This window comes from Sphaerodactylus townsendi, linkage group LG02, assembly GCF_021028975.2.
Source record: "Sphaerodactylus townsendi isolate TG3544 linkage group LG02, MPM_Stown_v2.3, whole genome shotgun sequence".
Classification (NCBI taxonomy): Eukaryota; Metazoa; Chordata; class Lepidosauria; order Squamata; family Sphaerodactylidae; genus Sphaerodactylus; species Sphaerodactylus townsendi.
Genome location: NC_059426.1, coordinates 143,152,666 through 143,171,390, shown reverse-complemented (window position 1 = coordinate 143,171,390; position 18,725 = coordinate 143,152,666). Strand labels below are relative to the sequence as shown.

The following is an 18,725-nucleotide window of genomic DNA, read 5'->3' as shown; positions in this document are numbered from 1 at the left end:
GGGGGGAAGGTGGAAACAAGACAATTCACTAAACATTGGTGTGATCTTATCTTCCAGATACAGAGTTTCAGGTGTTCGCCATCAACTGCTTGGCAAACACTATCTTGGTGGCTAAGCATGGTGACTGGGAAGATGGAGAACTGGTTTAAGATTGCCTTGTTAAAAAATAAAAAAAATTAAAAGATTGCGTTGTTTGAAATCATTATTCTTTCAATATTAAAAATAATTCAATTTATAGGAATCACTGCAAATTTCCATCAGTCTAGTGTTTAATGTATTGTCGAAGGCTTTCACAGCCGGATTCAACTGGTTCTGGTGGGTTTTCCGGGCTGTGTGGCCGTGGTCTGGTGGATCTTGTTCCTAACGTTTCGCCTGCATCTGTGGCTGGCATCTTCAGAGGTGTATCACAGAGAGAAGTCTGTTACACACTGTGTCCAGAGAGAAGGAATATATATATACCCCAAACATTTCCTTCTCTCTGGACACAGCGTGTAATAGACTTCCCTCTGTGATACACCACTGAAGATGCCAGCCACAGATGAAGGCGAAACGTTAGGAACAAGATCCACCAGACCACGGCCACACAGCCCGGAAAACCCACCAGAACCAGTCTAGTGTGTGTGTGTGTGTGTCAGTTTGTCTGTTTGTTTGGGCATAATAATACAAATAACCAAATAAAAATTACAAAATAGTTGTCTTGTGAGCCAATACAGAAAAGAAGGAAAAATGAAGTATTCCAAGATCAGTAATATGCAAAACATGGATTCTAGGGGATAGAGGGTAGAGATACAAGATTTTTATGATTTTAAGCAGTTCCTTCTTCCCACTTACAATGGCTTCTGATAGCCAAGAATGTTTTATACTACCCACCCTACCGTGAGGATAAAGCTCAGATTTCTCTCCCAGACCCTTAAAAAGGGCCAAACAGCAAACAGGAATCAAGACTAACATTAACGAGTTGACTGGTGGCCATCAAGCATAAGAGTCTCATTCAATGTATGATTTGTGCATTGAGATCCGTGCATTGGCTGCCTACATAAAAAGTAGCATTGTTTGGAGTGCTGTTTCTTTGACTTGTGTATTGGGCAGGAGGATATGATAAAATTGTGGTATCCTTTGCGGGTGATAGTGGAATAAAGGTTAATAACTATTGATATAAAACGTCAGTCCTAAACTAAATTCATATGCTTTTACCTATGAATTAACTTTTAATTTTTAAAACAAGCTACACAATACATGAATATTGGGAGGCAGAAGACCACTGCCTCCAAGTAGCAAAACAACCACATTTCCTGCATAATCTAATGATGGAAAATTATGGTGATGGCACAGCAGGAGCAAAATCAGAACAGAACCATCACATGAGCCAGCCACAAATAAGTAAAATTGTGAGCCACAATTCCTCAAATGGTTTATTTGCAGTACATAGTAAAACACTGTGTGGGAGGGGACATTGTTTGTCAATGGAAAAATACCAAGATTTCTTCAAAAGATGAACTGAGCCTATCCATATAATAAGCTCTCCAACGGTTATTTCTTTTCTCTTTTTTAAAAGCCTCTCTTTCCACAAAGACAGATTTAACTAGTGCTGGCTTGAACATCTAACATACCCTTGCAGGAGATACGGGTAGCCATAGCCATGTTAGTCTGACTGAAGCAGAAGAAAAGAGCAAAAGTGAAATAGCTCCTTAAAGACTAACACAATTTCTGGAAGGGTACGAGGCTTTCCACAACTTCCACCCCATCATCAATCTAACTATGAATGACTCTGAATAAGAAATTAACTTCCTGAACACCACAGTATGGATACATAAGGGACACACAAGCACCACATTATAACCAGCAGATCAGCAAACATATCTATAAGTTATTACCCCAACCATATCAAACAGTGCATTGTCTATAGTCAGGCCCTACGCTATAATTGAATCTGTTCCAACTCCTCAGACAGAGAGTCTCACTTGAAGTACCTATAGCAGAGGTCTGCAACCTGTGGTTCTCCAGATGTTCATGGACTACAATTCCCATCAGCCCCTGCCAGCATGGCCAATTGGCAGGGGCTGATGGGATTTGTAGTCCATGAACATCTGGAGAGCCACAGGTTGCAGACCCCTGACCTATAGCAAGCATTTTTGCAATTACTGATATGGTAAGAAATATGATTGGAAAGGATACCCAGGTACAGCTTGCTACAAGACAAAGCCCGAAGAAAATGACAATAAAACACCTCTGGTGCTCACATATACCTCACAAATCAAGCCAGTCCATTATATTATTAGTTATCTACAACCAATGCTGAACTGCCTTGCAAAGGAAGGGGAGGGGCGGGACCTTTTCTTGCTTACAGACTGCCAGCTAACCTAAAACAACTTCTCACCCACAATGATTATTTACTGAACAGTAGCATGAACTCTGGTGTCAACAAACCAACTTTGCTCTCATATGGATCCTAGCTACACTATCACTGGGTCCTGCAATGTCACGCATATTATCTCAGGTTTCTACTCCTGCTCATCTTCTAATGTGATTTATGCCAGCAACACCCTTCCACCCTCTACATTGGACAAACAGGACAATTTCGGCAACAAAGATCAAATGGACATAAGTCTGACATCAGAAACCACAACATTCAAAACCCACCAGGGTTTTAAGCTTCCAGGACCTTCCAGCAACCTTCTAGTTGCTGATTTAGGAGAAGCAGTTCTCTTACAAAGGAATTTCAAAGGGAGATTAGAAAGACAGACTGGTGAATTCCAATAATGAAACTCAAGATAACACACTACTGAATAGAAATCTAGGATTCCAGTCTCATTACCAATGCTGATTTCTCTACGACCACCACCTCTCTGCATATCACGTCAATCATATTTTCTCAGGTTTTTACTCCTGCTCATCTTCTAACGTGATTTATGCCAGCAACGCCCTTCCATCCTCTACACTGGACAAACAGGAAAATTTTGGCAACAAATCACGTCGGCTTTTGTCATTTACATGCTATTGCCATTGGGTGCCTGAATTCACTTTTCTCTGTTTAAGGACAGGTGGATTCACATTCCAGTTATATCCGAAGAAGTGACCTACGACTCACAAAATCTCATACCCTTGCAAGAGAGTATATTTAGATTAGAAAGTCTCTTAGAAGATGAATTCTCCTCCACTGAAGGTTTGAAAAGTGCAAGAGCGATCCTATAGCCCTTTAAAGAGAAAAAGTAGCAAGATCCAGCAAAGTTAACCTACCCTTCCTTAGATTAGTACACTGTCATTTCATGAACCTTTTGTCCATTTGTTTTGACAGACCTGAGATCACTTTCTCTGGGGTATCACCAGATTTTTTTTGTCCTCTGCAGCAGTTCAAACCCCCTTCATGGGTTGGAAGAATCTCATGCTCTGGCTGCTAGTCTGGGGTTATCACAAGAAGAGACAAAGTCAACTGTTGTTTGTTTTTAAACAATCTGGATAAGTTCTGAATTCAAGAAATGTAACAAGGAATCCACTCAGCACATATGGCCATCCTCTTCCACTAGAAACGTTACCCTGAGCAAGTCCACAGCTGCTGCCAATGCAGAACATTTTTGGAGTGTTCACATGACATGATCATGAAGGCATACACTTGCTTTTCTGTGACCTTTCCCAACATAGGGTTGTCAACATTGGGTTAGGAAATTCCTTGAGGTTTGAGGGTAAAGCCTGAGGTTTACCCTCAGCAGCACATAATGCCACAGAGCCAACCTCCATAGCAAACCATTTTCTCCAGGGGAATTGATCTCTGTAGTCTGGAGATCAGTTCTAATTCCAGGAGACTTCCAATCCCCACCTAGCGATTGACAACCCTATCCCAAAACCTGCTTTGGCACAATGTTTTGGAAAGATCAAAATAGGTTTGCCCACTTTTGGATAAGAAAAGTGCACGTTTTTAATCACCCCACCCATACTTACTGGTGGTCCCTAGCCCTAAAGTTACCCAGCTGTGCTCAACCAGAGCCAGAGCAGCGGCGTGCCTAGGCAAACTGGAGCCCTGGACAAAACCTGCGTTTGATGCCCCCCCAATGGGTGGCCACCCTCCCCCACCATGACCAAACAATGATTTTTTCCACCAAGTCATTTCAAAGTCACCATCGCATTATAGAACATGCCCCAACTCACAAATCTGAACACAGCAATGGGCCATGCCACACACCAGAAATATTTTTAAAAAACATTTTCAAATGTTTTATTGTGCTGTTCACCGCCCAGAGCCCTTCGGGGGAGGGGCGGTATACAAAATCGATTATAAATAAATAAATAGATAGATAAACAAACAAACAAACCAACCAACCAACCAACCAACCAACCAACCAACCCACCCACCCACCCACCTTAAAGGGAGAATCTGGGGTCCCCAGTTTAAACAACATTGAAAGTGATGCTATTTTGGGGTGGATTCTCCCCCACCCTGAAACAGCATCACTTTCAATATTTAAACTGGGGACCTTAGATTCTCCCTTTAAATCCATGTCGAAGGGGGTGGATTTAATAATAATAACAACAACAATAACAACAACAACAACAACCTTTATTAGGCACTGAGAGAAAAGAAAGAAAGAAAACAAGCATTAGCAGGAAGGGGGTGGATTTAAAAGGAGAATCTGGGGAAATTTAGGGGGTGCCTGCTGTCAGGGGTGCAATTATTAAGATAGCAGCACCAAAATTTCAGAGTATCTTCGTGAGACCCTATTGATGACACCACTCTGGTTTGGTGAAGTTTGGTTCAGGGGGCCTAAAGTTATGGACCCTTAAATGTGTAGCCCCCCTTCTCTTATAGCTCCCATTGGAAACAATAGGGGATGGGGCACTCCCTTTGGGAGTCCATAACTTTGGACTCCCTAAACCAAACCTCACCAAACCTGGGTGATATCATCAGGGGAATCTCCTGAAAAATCCATGAAATGGTGGTGCTGCTAGCCTAAAAGCTGCACCCCCTGCAGGCCAAAAACCAAAAAACCCACTAAAATACAAAAAATCCCACAAACGAACCTGCATTTCTGGCACCCACCACAAGGGGGCGCCCTGGGTAACTGCCCACTTTGTCCAATGGGAGGAATGCCTCTGAGCCAGAGCCTTTTTGACTTTGGCCCCAGTCGGTGGAGCTCTCTTTCAAGTGAGTATCAGGCTTGAGGGACCTGATACAATACCATGAGGCCTACAAGACTGAGTTGTTCTGTCAGAGATGATTTCTATCTTGCTGGCCTCCTCTCCCATTTTCTCTTTTTTAAAAAAGAGACTTTTCTGCCTGGCCCCAACCTGGGGAACACTCTGTCCAAGGAGACCCGGTCCCCTGCAGGAGCTGATGCGGTTCCGCACAGCCTGTAAGACAGAGCTGTTCCACCAGGGATACAGTTGAGGTAGCAATGGGTTACCATCATTAAATTGGCCTCCCTCATCTCTTTCCCCACACCTCCCTCTCCCCTCATCTTTTCTCCTGTTTTGGGTTTATCTTGTTGTGAAATGAGGACTAGACACTATATGAGGATTGATTTTATTATGCTTTTAATTGATTTTAGATTGTTTAAATCTTGTTGGAAGCCGCCCTGAGACTGTGAGTGGAGGGCAGCATAGAAGTGTAATGAAATAAAATAATTGATTATATTGTCCCTTCCTTATAATGGGGCCCCACTGTGTTTGGAACCATTCAGTCTTTAGTATTTATTATGAATATATTTATGTATCTAAACTGTGTATTGCTGGAGCCTGACTTGTTGGGAAAGGGCAGGGTACAAACTGAACAAACAAATAAAATAGATAAAATATCAGTGCCATGTTCCCTCTGTATCTTCTTGAACCTGCCTTTCCCCACCTGTGCCATCAAAATACTTTTCCTGGCTTTTAAAAATAATGGTAGATGCTATATTGCTATAGTGTTGCAATGTCATAGAAATAGCTATTATCAGTTTTGCAAAAATCCTTTCAACAGTGGGAGGGGAAGGGATGACAGGCACAAGAGGATGCCAAGGAATGAACTGAGAATACCCTTATATGAATGCTTTGTTGTCATTAGGAATGCCTCTGCACAGTGGCGTATTTGCCCATGTCCCCGGGCGCAACTAATCTGGTCATGTGGGGGGCGCAAAATCACCCCTCCCCACGTGACCAGATGCCTTTCTGTTGCTGGGCTGGGAAGAGGGGCTGCCCTCAGCTCCTCTTCCCGCCCAGCAGCCAGGACGCAAGGGAAACTGGCACTCCAGCTGCTGGGCTGGGAAGAGGGGCTGTAGCCTGACTTACAAGTAAGCAGGGCTTACTCAAAAGTAATCAGGGCTCTGTGGGGGGACACCCAGAGGGGGTTTTGCCTCCAGGCGCCATTTGGCCCCCAAACACCTCTGCGTTGCTCATGGCGAACAGTGCATAACAGGGCATCTTCACCATGTGAATGCAGACCTCACTGAGTATATTGGGGGGGGGGGGGTGTCTGACTGCCTTTAATTTCAGTCATATATCCTCCGGGCACTACACTTTACATTTACATACTAACAACTTCAGACGGGAACACTGTAAAATGGGAGGGAGGGAGAGACTGAACAAAAAGTATCCCTAATTAGCCAGTGAGGTGTGGTGGATAAGAGCGAGAGAGAACTGGATTGGATTCAGCTCTTCTCCACATGAAGCCTGACAGTGATGTTGGGCCAGTCATAGTTCTCTCAGAACACTCCCAGCCCACACTGAGGCAGGCAATGGCAAACCACCTCTGAACCTCCCTTGCCTTGAAAACCCTATGGGGTCGCCATAAGTCAGCTGTGACTTGAAGGCACACAGAAGCATACACATGATTAGTTTAACAACCAGAAGGATCAACAGAACTGAGTAATTTGCTTGCATACTGGAGTAAGGGAGGAACGCAATTACAAGCCTCCATTCACATTTTCATCAGCAACAGCACACCAAAGTAGATATTTAAAAACCAAAAGAAGTCCCCCCAAGTTTGTGTTGGTGCCACAGTAGCTGTGTCAGCCTCAGAGGTGTTGTTAAATCCACCCCCTTTGGCATGGATTTAAAGGGAGAATCTGTGGTCCCCAGTTTAAACATTGAAAATCATGCTGTTTCAGGGTGCGGGAGAATCAACCCCAAAATAGCATCACTTTCAATGTTGCTTAAACTGGGGACCCCAGACTCTCCCTTTAAGGTGGATTTAAAAGGAGAATTTGGGCTCCCTAATTTAAACACCATGGAAAATTATGTGTTTGGGGGTGGATTCCAGAATCACTTGTTTAAACTAGGGAGTCAAGATTCTCCTTTTAAATCCACCTTAAAGGAAGAATCTGGGGTCCCCAGTTTAAATAATATTGAAAGTGATGCTGTTTCCCCCAAGTGGGGGGACTGGATACAACACCATAAAATGTTTTCACAGTAGTAATAAAACATTTTGAAAGCATTTTGAAAATGTTTTTTAAAAATATTTCTGCTGTGTGGCATGGCCCATTGCTGTGTTCATCTTTGAGAGTTGGGGCATGTTCTATAATGTGATGGTGACTTTGAAACGACCTGGTGGAAAAAATCATTGTTTGGTCACGGTGGGGGAGGGTGGCCGCCCATGGGGGGCCCCCATCAAACTCAGGTTTTGTCCAGGGCTCCAGTTTGCCTAGGTATGCCACTGGTCAGCTTCCTTGTGAGATCTGTGGATCCCCTGGAATTATAGTTCATCTCTAGACCACAGAGATCAGTTCCCCTGGAGAAAATGGATGTTTTGGAGGGTGGACTTTATGGCATTCTACCCCGCTGAGGTCCTTGTCATTCCCAGACTTCATCCCAAAATCTCCAGGAGTTTCCCAGCCTGGAGCTGGCAGCCCTACTCCCCATCCCCCACTGGTGGCCAGGGAGAACCTGACAACCCTATGCCACAATAATAACACAGATCTTAAAAATTTGCTTAGGGAAAGCTGTAAAGGCCAGAGGGTGTGTGTGTGTGTGTGCACTCATGTACACACAAAAACAAAGAGAAAAATGTTGTAAACAGAGTGCATTAACTATTCTCCATTTCCTGCAGTGCATAGGGTTAATCCTACTAGTAGGTTCACTTTGCTGGCCATTTATTTGTGCTAGACTGGCAATCAATCAAGCTCCTTCTTTTTTCCCCCTCTCTGGGAACCACTACAGGAATATCACGCCCAGTGATCTTGATTTAAATCTGCAGTTCTCTATCAAGCAGTCTTCCCCCACCCTAGCTCCCCCACAAGGCCCCTCCCAAAAAGGGCCTTTTGAGCTTGTTTTGCTAATGTATTCTCAAACCAAATTAGGGGCCCTGACTCTCGGTGAAGTTCGTGAGTTAGTTGCCACGATGCACTGAATTAAAGATACCATCTCGGACTGAAATCAGATTAGAGCCCACACACACACATGCAAAAGCACAGTTTCTAATCAATTTTATAAAGGGCCATCAGCAGAGATACACTAATGGTATTGAGCAGAGATCTTTAAACTAAGTCTGCACGAGAACTGCAGAGATAAAACATATACTGTAATAAAGAGAGAGCTCTTTGTGGCACCCTTCCCACTGAGATCCTGAAACACGTGGGGAAAGCATTTCAAAAACACCACATTGCCCTCCTGACACCGAGGCATTCTGACCAGATTCTCTCTCAATCTCTCTCCCCCCACCAGTGCAATTCACATACATACTTCTGTCCTTCAACATGGTCTCTGGGACTCTTATTTTTCACCTTTACAAAATGAACCATGCAGACTGACTGAACCACAACTCCACAGATCACTTGAATTTAAGTGAACTCAGGCTGTGTATCCTGGGATAAGGAGGTGAAACATCCTGGTTCGGCCATGATTTCTGCATGGCTTCCGGGTCTAACTCAGGCCTGTCCCACGAGATTTCCCTTATCCCGCGGCTTTCAAAAAACGATAAATTAGTGGTTCTTTTGGGAAAAAAACAGTGCCGCTCCTGCTCCCATGCAAACACTGTGGGAGACGGACTGGTTTATTTTTCCCGCCTTACCACCTGCAGCCAATCAGAAAGTTGGAAAAACAGGATAGCTCACGTCTGTGCGGAAATGTTGGTGAGGAAAATGATCCAGAGATATTAGGTTCAGATCTTGCCTCTGCAGTGAACGTGTTAGATACCCCTAAGCAAATGACTATTGTGCAACGTCTACCTTATCAACTCTGATCTTCCTCACAGGGTTATTGTAAGGATTATAATAACATTACATATGTGCAGCTATTCTTCAAAGAATGAAAGTGCTATGTAAGTGTTATTAGAACTGTTATTAGAAACCAGTAATGAAGAATCTTGGCTTTAAAATACAGAATTTTGTCTCTGTGTACACATACTCTGTATATATAACCTTTCATTCTTTCTCTTTTCATCTCATATTGAATTCCATTCTGCAACATTATATTCTATTTACTTTTGCCACCTGATTCATCTTTTTTTTCAGAAAAACACCTAAGGATCCTGTTGACGTTAAACCCATGTTGTCCAAGGAGGGAAGCACAACATCTTCCAGGACCTCAGCTTCCTTGAACTGCATCACCTCCATTTTGTCTGCATTAAGCTTCAGCATGTTCCCTCTCAGCCACTTGACCACTTCTAAACACTGACATAACACTTGTCTGTCTCTTTCTGTCACTGTCATCCACCAGCAGCGATCTCTCAATAATTCTTCCTTCCTGCTGTATTGCTTATCTGTGCTTTTAAATATTTTTGTTTAGGCTTCAATTATTTCATGATGTGTTTTTATAATGCTTATTTCTGCTTTTAGTCACCTTGGGGGCCTTGAGGGGCAGAAAAAAAGGGCACAAACAAATATAAATAAATACAGACAGCTGCTCATTTAAGGAGACAGGTATCAGCAGTCTATTTATGCAACACATTTCCAAACCTTTGGATGACCGAAGGGCCAAACTAGACATGTTGTTTTTTAAAGACATGCATCTGGGTTCTTAAGACCCAATCTATTTTCCCACAACCACACAGCAGCTGTTGTTAAAAATTAAGGGAGAACCCAATTGGGCTTGGAATACTGCCACAGGGGGTGGAAAGGTTCTGAAGTGGTGCTGAGGAGAACTATTTCCCTGGTTTTGCTGCTCCATAAAGAAAAATCTGTGAAGATGGAGCAAAAACAGGGGAAAATCCCCCAACACCATTTCAGTGTGGAAAAATGGCTGGAGGTAGGTAGGTGCCCCCCTCCCACCGTGTTATAATTCCAAGCCCAAACAGTCTCTCCTTTATTTTTAAGAGACTTTCCCCACAGCTTTAAAAAACATTTGGCCTCAGTCAATGGTATCACACAGATATTAAACAGGTGACAATATAGACTCTTGTAGGACCAAAAGAGAACACTCCAGTTTACAAATTCCAAATTGGCAATAACTGTGATCTGTATTTGATCTGATAAGAATGACCAAAACAGCTTAACAATTTGTCTCTTCATTGCCAGCTCTGAGTTCCAAGCATCTCAGCAGAGCTGCGAGGTCAACTGTACAAGAACTCAAAAGCACTGGATAGATCTAAAAAGCCTAAGAAGGTGGAGTTCTATTTGTCACCTTGAAGGCAAAGTTAATCCACCAGAGCAATCAAAGCTGTGTCATACCCATGCCAAAAGCCCAACTGAAATAGACTGACAGCAGATGAATCATCCAGGAAGCCCTTGCTGCTACCAAATAACTCAGTTATTTTACCCACAAAGGGCATACCTGAAAGTAGTCCGAATTAGACAAAATTCGAATATTACATATCTCATTTCATCAATGGTTGGACTATAGTCTCCTTCAGAAGTCTTGGAAAATTTAGGAGTATTGGAAAAAAAGTTGCATGTGACGGCTTATGTCACTTTTCAAATGGCTACTTTTTGTTTATTGAAATTAGGAAGAAGTTCATGACCTCTATTTAATAAGTTTTTTTAAAAAAAATAAACAGTATCCTTAAGATTTAAGTTGCATTGAGCACTGGGCATATTTTAAATAGTGATCTGATAGGATTTATAGTTTACACTTGTACTTCGATACATTTAATGTTACTTACTTATGGTATGCTTCTTGTGTGTGTCTATAGCTGATGTTATGTTATAACTTATGGTTACAACATTAAATTCAATCCAATGTCTTTGTTATAATGTTCCCTTATATAAGTACCACAGTCAGAGTTCCTTGAAAAAAGCCATGACAGTTATATTGATTTATACAAAGTTTAAGTGTTGGACAGCTTACACGACACTGCAAATTTACATTTACTGGAAATGGATTAAACTGTTGGGGTTTCCTTTCAAGTTTGTGAGAACTGTAGTCTTATCAATATACTAAGGACTCTTTCACCTACATAGGAGTTTTGCCAAAAGTGTAGCTGTTTGGCCACATGCAAGCAAGTTGTGTCTAGGGCTTCTAGCACTGAGTTGGAAAATTCCTGTAGATTTGGGGTTGCAGCCCTTGGGGGGTGAGATTTGGGGCATGGGGGGACCTTTGCAGAATACACGACCACAGAGTCCACCCTCCAAACCCACCATTTTCTCCAGGGGAACTAATTCCTGTAGGTTGGGATCCATTGTAATTCTGGAGGTTGGCAATCCTATTTGTGTCACAGATTAGTGTAAAAAGGAAAGTATGAAAAGGAAATATGAAAACTGTGGCAAGGGTATCTATGTCTATACCTCCAGATTTGAACCCTTGAAACAAAGCATCTGTAACAACCAGTTTTCTCAAGATAGATTCCCTTCATGAAAAAAACGGATTGCAAAGATACAAAATGAAAACAAAAATGAAGCAGGAAAAGTCAGCAGAAGGAGTGATGCAAAAGGATGGGAAATGGAAAGTAGGACTAGAGCTTTGTTTATTTCTGATTTCATTATATTTCAAAATTTTGTTCTTACACAATAGCAGGACTGAGTAGAGTTGGAATTGCTTCTGAGTAGAGTTGGAAAGCAATCAAGTTCTGTCTCCTCTGTGTTGGTTTCAGCCCTCCTGCTGTGCTGCAGTTTTACAACAACCATGCATCCAAGATGCTGCCAGCTTTCAGTGCAATTAACCTTTCCAGCCTAATGAAATGGTTTCATTGGCTGTGATGGAAGTAAGAAGCTCTTTGGCTCCTGCAGGTTCCCAAGCATGGGCGATCGAGGCCACATAGTCTCAATTTTATTTTGCAGGCTGGGCCCAACCAAATGCTAGCCTGGAAAGGTGGAAGCACTGCAAACTCCAGCTTCTTTTTGTAAGGCTTATATGGATCCAAGGGAAGACAAGTAAATGGAGTCAAACCTCATCAGTCTGTCATGCTGTAGACAAAGATTTCCAGGGACATACCCCTGCTGGAAAGGATACACTACAGCAAACAGACATGCCGAGAACAGGGAAGATGATGGTCAGACATGTATGCAGAGGCGTAGCTCCAAGGGGGCGGGGGCGGGGGGCAATGCACCAGGTGTGTGCCCCTGTAGGGGTGTGGTGAGGGCATTCTGGGGGAGTTATTCTGGGGTTATTCTAGGAGGGCGGGGCGCAGGACGCACCCGTGCACCGGGCGCTTTCCCCCTTGCTACGCCTCTGCATGTATATAACCACATTTAGGGTAGAGAATCAAAATATTTCATAGTATGCTATCAGAGAGTCTCCTTCTACCATGTTCTTTGACAAAGAGGGCCACTGCAATTGATCCAGAAGATAGTTTTGGGTCTTCAGAGCTTACATTAGTGCAAGGCACTGCCTTCCAAAATTTATTCCCTACTACTACTTATAGTGATGCTTTTACTGAAAACCCAGTTCAAGATACTTAAGTAAGATAAATTGTCCATTGCCTCTTCATATGCTACCACCAGTGTCCATAGTCTCCCTTTTAATATGTTGTATAAGCATTCCCCATAGCTCATAGGTTCAGCAGCAGCCCCATTTCCTTCTCCTTTTTTTAAATTCACCCACAGGCACAGTCTGATGGACACCGGGGAGGAGGTAAGTGCTTAAAATGTGATTGAGCAAGATCACGTGGTCTGAGGCACTTCCCTGAGTTTGGCCTTTTGGGGCTAACACAGGAATAGCATGGTGTTCTTGGGCCAAGTGTGTGAGGGAGCCTCCCCCTGTTGAGCCCAACTAATATTTTCATCAGTCATCTTTGTATCCTATGCAAAGTTCCAAGTCAGCTGACAATTAAAAACATAACATTATTAAAACAGACCAATTAAAACAAAAATTGAAATACATGTGTAAAAACATAGAAGCAGCCATTAAAATGTGGGACAGGAAGGAGGGGCCATTGAGAGAACACAAGACAAAGCAAAGCCTTTACCCACTGGTGAAAGACAATGGCATTTTCCCCACGGACAAAATATCCTGGGAGAGACCTGGGATATATGGTGTTTTTATCCCGGTTTCTCCCTTTGCACAGCTGCTTGTCAGTGCGTTCAGGCCCGGGGGAAGAACTCCAGCGAATTATGCACGAGCCCCCAGTTTATTCTCATTTTCCACATGAACATTTATGTTTACGTCATTTACATCTGTTTAACATAGTTTACATAGATTCCGTTTTTCCTACGTTCTGATTGGCTGCAGCTAAGGGACAGGGAGAGCAGGTGGCGAAGCCAGAAAAATAAACCCGCCAGTCTCCCATGGTATTTGCATGGGAGCAGGAGCAGCGCAGGCTTTTTCAAAAGAACCGTCAATTTTATTGGTTTTTTGAAAGCCGTGGGATAAGGGAAATCTCATGGAGCGACCCTGAGTTAGGCCCGGAAGCCATGCGGAAGCCATACCCGAACCAGATGTTTCACCTCCTTATCCCAGGGTATTTTGTCCGTTGGGAAAACGCCAATGACAGAATGTGACAGATGAATATCCCTGGCGAGTGAGTGCCATAATTTTAGTGACAAATTGGAGAGTATTTGGTTGCCAACCATCTAAATTCAGAAGGAGGGAATACTCAAAGCAGCAACTCAGAAGATGACCACTCCAATCAACTAGGTTTGCATGGGAGTATACAGTCCCTACTACTGCCTGTTCTGGCATATGCCTTTGGGATCAGCAGGGTACTACTCAGCTGTTCCAGCCAGCACTGTGTAGATTTCTTGGGCATGTATCTTAGGGCTTCCAAACAGCTGTTCCAGTCATAGTTTCCTGAGTTTGTCCTCATATGATATTGTTTGGGGAATACAATAGGCTCTGGAAACTGACATTATTGTGGACATTATTGTCCCAAAATGAATGAAAAACAGAACTCCGGGGATCGGGCGGTATAAAAGCCAAAATAATAAATAAAAATAAACTTTTTCTGGTTCCAAATTTGCTTTAGGGCTCAAATTAAGGTTCTGGTATTAACATTTAAAGACCTATTCAGCTTGGGGACAGCATACCTGAAGGATCCCCCTGAGTGGTGCTCCCCCTGACTTTCCATACTGAAGTCAATGGCAGCATCACAATTGAGATAGTTGCTGACTAAATCCTTTCTGCCAGAATTAAATATTCAGTGTGGCACATTTTATCTCTTGCCTGCATATTATACTGAGATTACAACACCGTCAGAAAAAGCAAAATGGATTTTTACCCAACTCATAGTAACATATAATATGCAACTTTTTATGCCCTGAGTAGAGACTTGCTATCTATGAAGACAGACTGATTGCCATTTTTAAAAATCATCTAATATTGCAGTTCCATCACATCTGAGACCTGTTTTGAAAGTTCTGTTAACCATTCCAGAATAGGTCATGCTTTCAACTAATTAACTTATCTGCATACTCACAAAACTGCCACCATTTGCAACCAACAATATGCATTCTTACAGCATTCTATTGTATTCAGAAACATAGGATCATAGACTTGGAAGGGACCAGACTGGCCATCTCATCCAATCCCCTGCTCAATGCAGAATCAGCCTAAGGCAGGGGTCTGTAACCTGCGGCTCTCCAGATGTTCATGGACTACAATTCCCATCGGCCCCTGCCACCATGGCCAATTGGTCATGCTGGCAGGGACTGATGGGAATTGTAGTCCATGAACATCTGGAGAGCCGCAGGTTGCAGACCTCTGGCCTAAGGCATTCCTGGCAAGTGTTTGTCCAGTGGCTGCTTGAAGACTGCCAGTGAGGGGGAGATCACCACCTCCATAGCCAGCTGGTTCTACTGCTGAAATACTCTTACTGTAAATTTTTTTCCCTGGTTTTTTCCTGGTTAATTTTTTTCCTGTGGTGGAGCTCTGACCTGGCCTCGCCTGGGGAGGCCTGTACCAACCCACTTTCACTTACCCAGCTATTGTCTGAGCCGTCCTCAGCCACAGCCTTTTGGGGCCGACTGGCACACAGGAACTTCTTGGCCCACAGGGTGCCAGCCCCAGGTGTCTCTTCCTAATTAACGAGCCCTCCTCCTTGCCCTTCTTCCATTCTTTCACCCCTCCAACTACTTCTCTCCCTACAATCACTCGCTGACTTTCCTTCCTCCTTCCCTTGCTCTCGCCGTTCTCTCTCTGATCTCGCCTCTCTCCACACACACATATATATCACCGGTTGCTCCAGCTTCCCTCTTTTATATATCCCGCCTGCCTCCTCTGAGTCAATCCCACCCCAGCCAGCCACACGGCTTTCCGCCCCCTCCAAGCCTCCTGGGCCCATCTTGACTGGGGGTTGGACAATGCTCGCCAGCTCCTCCTCTTTCACAGCAGGCCACCCCAGTGTCCTCTGGGTGGTCTGCCATGGCTCCTGGAGCTGCCCTTTCAGGACAGCCCAGCCCTGGCATTCCCTGGTGCCTGCTGCCTCCCCCCAGCTGTGTGTCCCCCAAGGATTCATCTGCCAGCACCAGGGTTGTCATCGTCCCTCTGGCTGCTGGCCCAGACCTCCCCGCCTGGGGTAAGCTCAGCGGTGGAGTGGGGGGGCGGGAGGGTCAGCCAGGGCAGGAGGTTGCTCCAACCCCAGACAGTAATTTTCAGCTGGTGCCTTTCTGCCCATAATTTATACCTATTATTGCAAGTCTTATCCTCTGCTGCCAACAGAAATAGCTCCTCGCCCTCCTCTGAGTGACAACCTTTCAAATATTTTAAGAGAGCAATCATTTTCCCCTTCAATCTCCTCTTCTTCAGATTGATCATTCCCAAGTTACTCAGACTTTCCTCATAAGGCGTGGACTCCAGACCCCTGATCGTCCTTGTTGATCTCTTCTGCATTTGCTCTTTTTTGTCCTCATCCTTTTTCAAGTAAGGCCTCCAGTACTGTACACAGTACTCCAGGTGTGGCCTGACCAATGCAGTTTACTGTGGAGATGATGTTATCTTGCCTTTTGGATGTTATTCACTCCTGTTCATACTCTCCAAGAGCACATTAAACTTTTCACCACTTCATCACACTGGCTCCTCATCATTAGCTTACAGTCCACCCTAAGATCTTGTTCACACTGCCTCCCAGAAGCGCATCACACATCCAGTATGTGTGCTTCTCATTTTTGTTACCCAAATGTAGAAGATTGCAGAGGTGCCTTCATTCATACAACATGGTTCCATTTGACCAGGAAGTGTTCAGTCAAGTTTTCATTCTCCACATGCATGGGGGGGGGGGGCACATTAGTACAGAGAACAACTGGTATCCATGCAAGGTGTACACAATTCTGCTTAATAAACTTGTCATGATATCTCAATGATAATTTGCTCCTGATTTATGTATTTGTTTCTGACTATGCCAATAAAGGCTTATGTATATTTAAATGTCTCAATGATGGTGAAGAGTCATGTGGCATCTGAAGTTCATGCATCTGAAAAGTGAGTTCTGACTCATGAAAGCTAATGCCACAAGTAAACTGAACGGTCTTTTCAAATTCCACTTGAGCCTTTTTCTTTCTTTTTTTAACTGTCACAAACTAAAAAGGCCATAAAGACACTGGAAAATGTCTTCCCGGAACATGCCTTTTCCAAGCTATGCAACAGACAAAGTTTATTTCTGTGTTTCTAATAAAATAAATCACAACAGAGCTCAGTGACTAATTCAATGCAAATATGTAAATAGTAAAAATAAATATTTGCTCACTTTATTTATTACATAGTCCTAGGACTCTTTTAAACGAGTTATGTAGCCTGACTATATGTATAGTGGTTTTTGGCAGTAAATGATGCACATTACATGAAGTATAAGTTTTATCCATTTTATTATGCCTAGAACCCAGAGGACCAAGCAAAAAAATTAATAGTTGACAATCTATTCTATTCAGAGGGGTGCATTTAATATTAGCAGAGTAGCAGAGGCTGAGATGCAAGTCTAATTTTTTTGAGAAAGGCAAAATGAGTAATCAGAAGTATTTATATACCTATGACCTTGCCAGAGGTCTGCATGACATACAGCAAACGAATTCAGATATAAGTGCAATTTGAAGTACTATCCTATGCATGTTGACTTCCAAGTAAGATCTACTTCCCGCAATTGGATTGATTTCCAAATACAGGTGCACTGCTGCCTTGGATAACCAAAGTTCAGATACTGGGAGTTATTTTATAGCTGAAGCTGTTATAGACTTATGCCGGGGACAACAGTTCATTTGCTACATGTTACTTCCAGTTAGCAACAACAGAGTCTCAAGTTCACGGGCACTACATTTAAACAATTAAAAAAAACTACCATAGGCCATTAAACAAGGATGTAGATTAATTAATTCTCATATTTCATTTTTAAAATTTGAACTAGCTTGTACTGCCACTACGAAAGTTTCAAACAGCTTGTCTAGATTTGGGGGGCGGGTTGTTGTTGTACTATTATCTTCTTGGATAAGCTTATTTCCCAAACCTTCTTGCCCCTAACATTGCAGGAGAATGAGTTCCATCCCTTCTGTGAAAAAGGGGGCGTGGAGGGGGGTATTGTAATGAAAGTGATGGTCCTGACCTAAGGAGACCGTGCTGCGTCGCTCCGGTGCTGGAAACAAAAGATTGATGAATTCTATAATGTGCTTTCATTGTTATTAATTTTACTGAGTGCTGCTGTTTGGGGCCTCCTGGAAACCAAACGGCCCTTTTGGTCACGCAATGATATCAGCTGTACTTCGAAAGCTGTTTTGCCGGAAACAAACATTCCGTCCTTGCTTAATGAATAATCAAGCAAATGTACATATTCACAAAACTAAACATGCTCTTTTAAAGACAGTGGGAGTCCCAGGGGCTGAATGTCCATTTGAGGCTCCATGCTTTTTCTTTCTGAACCTTGTGTTGTCCCCCCCCCCCCACAGATTGAAAATGGATGTGCACAGTCTTTTTGAAAATAATCAACATTTGGCATCAGAATTCCATACAGCAATGTGTTAAGGGGCCAATCCTAAAGCAGGTCTACTTAGAAGTCAGAGAGAAGTGAGATTTTTTTAATCAATAACGGTGTTAAAGTGTTAATTTTATTTTGATGTTTAATGTCCAAGTGCTGGAAGTTTAAGGTTTCATTGCAGAAGGAACTGGAAGTCTCTATGAAATAAGTACTGTAATCATTTGGTCAACTTTTGTCTTTGTGTATATTTTGGATTTTGATTTTAAAGTACAAATTTTAAAAACTGAATCGAAAAAAAAGTCAGCCCCAGAGGAGTCCTTAAAATTGCAGCATTATATGTCTTGAAAATTGAAATGCTACCCCTCCCACACTGATGGTTTCACTTGGAATGTCAGTGTTCCTTCTGCAAGTGGGGTCTTTAAATTGGTCAGAGGGTTTTAGACCTCAGCTTGGTGAGATCTGAGGTGGGGGGCTGGCAACAGACTCTATCAAGAATGTAAGCTGAGCCAGTGAGAATTTCTTGCAAATCTTGGCTGGGGAATAGCCTGGATGGAGA

The 18,725-nt window shown here is 43.1% G+C and overlaps 1 protein-coding gene across 4 annotated transcripts in view; it reads right to left on the bottom strand.

Moving 5' to 3' along the window:
* ESRRB (estrogen related receptor beta) overlaps nucleotides 1-18,725 on the bottom strand; it is a 218,818-nt gene that overhangs the window by 112,391 nt on the left and 87,702 nt on the right. The gene's annotated exons all lie outside the window — the stretch shown is intronic.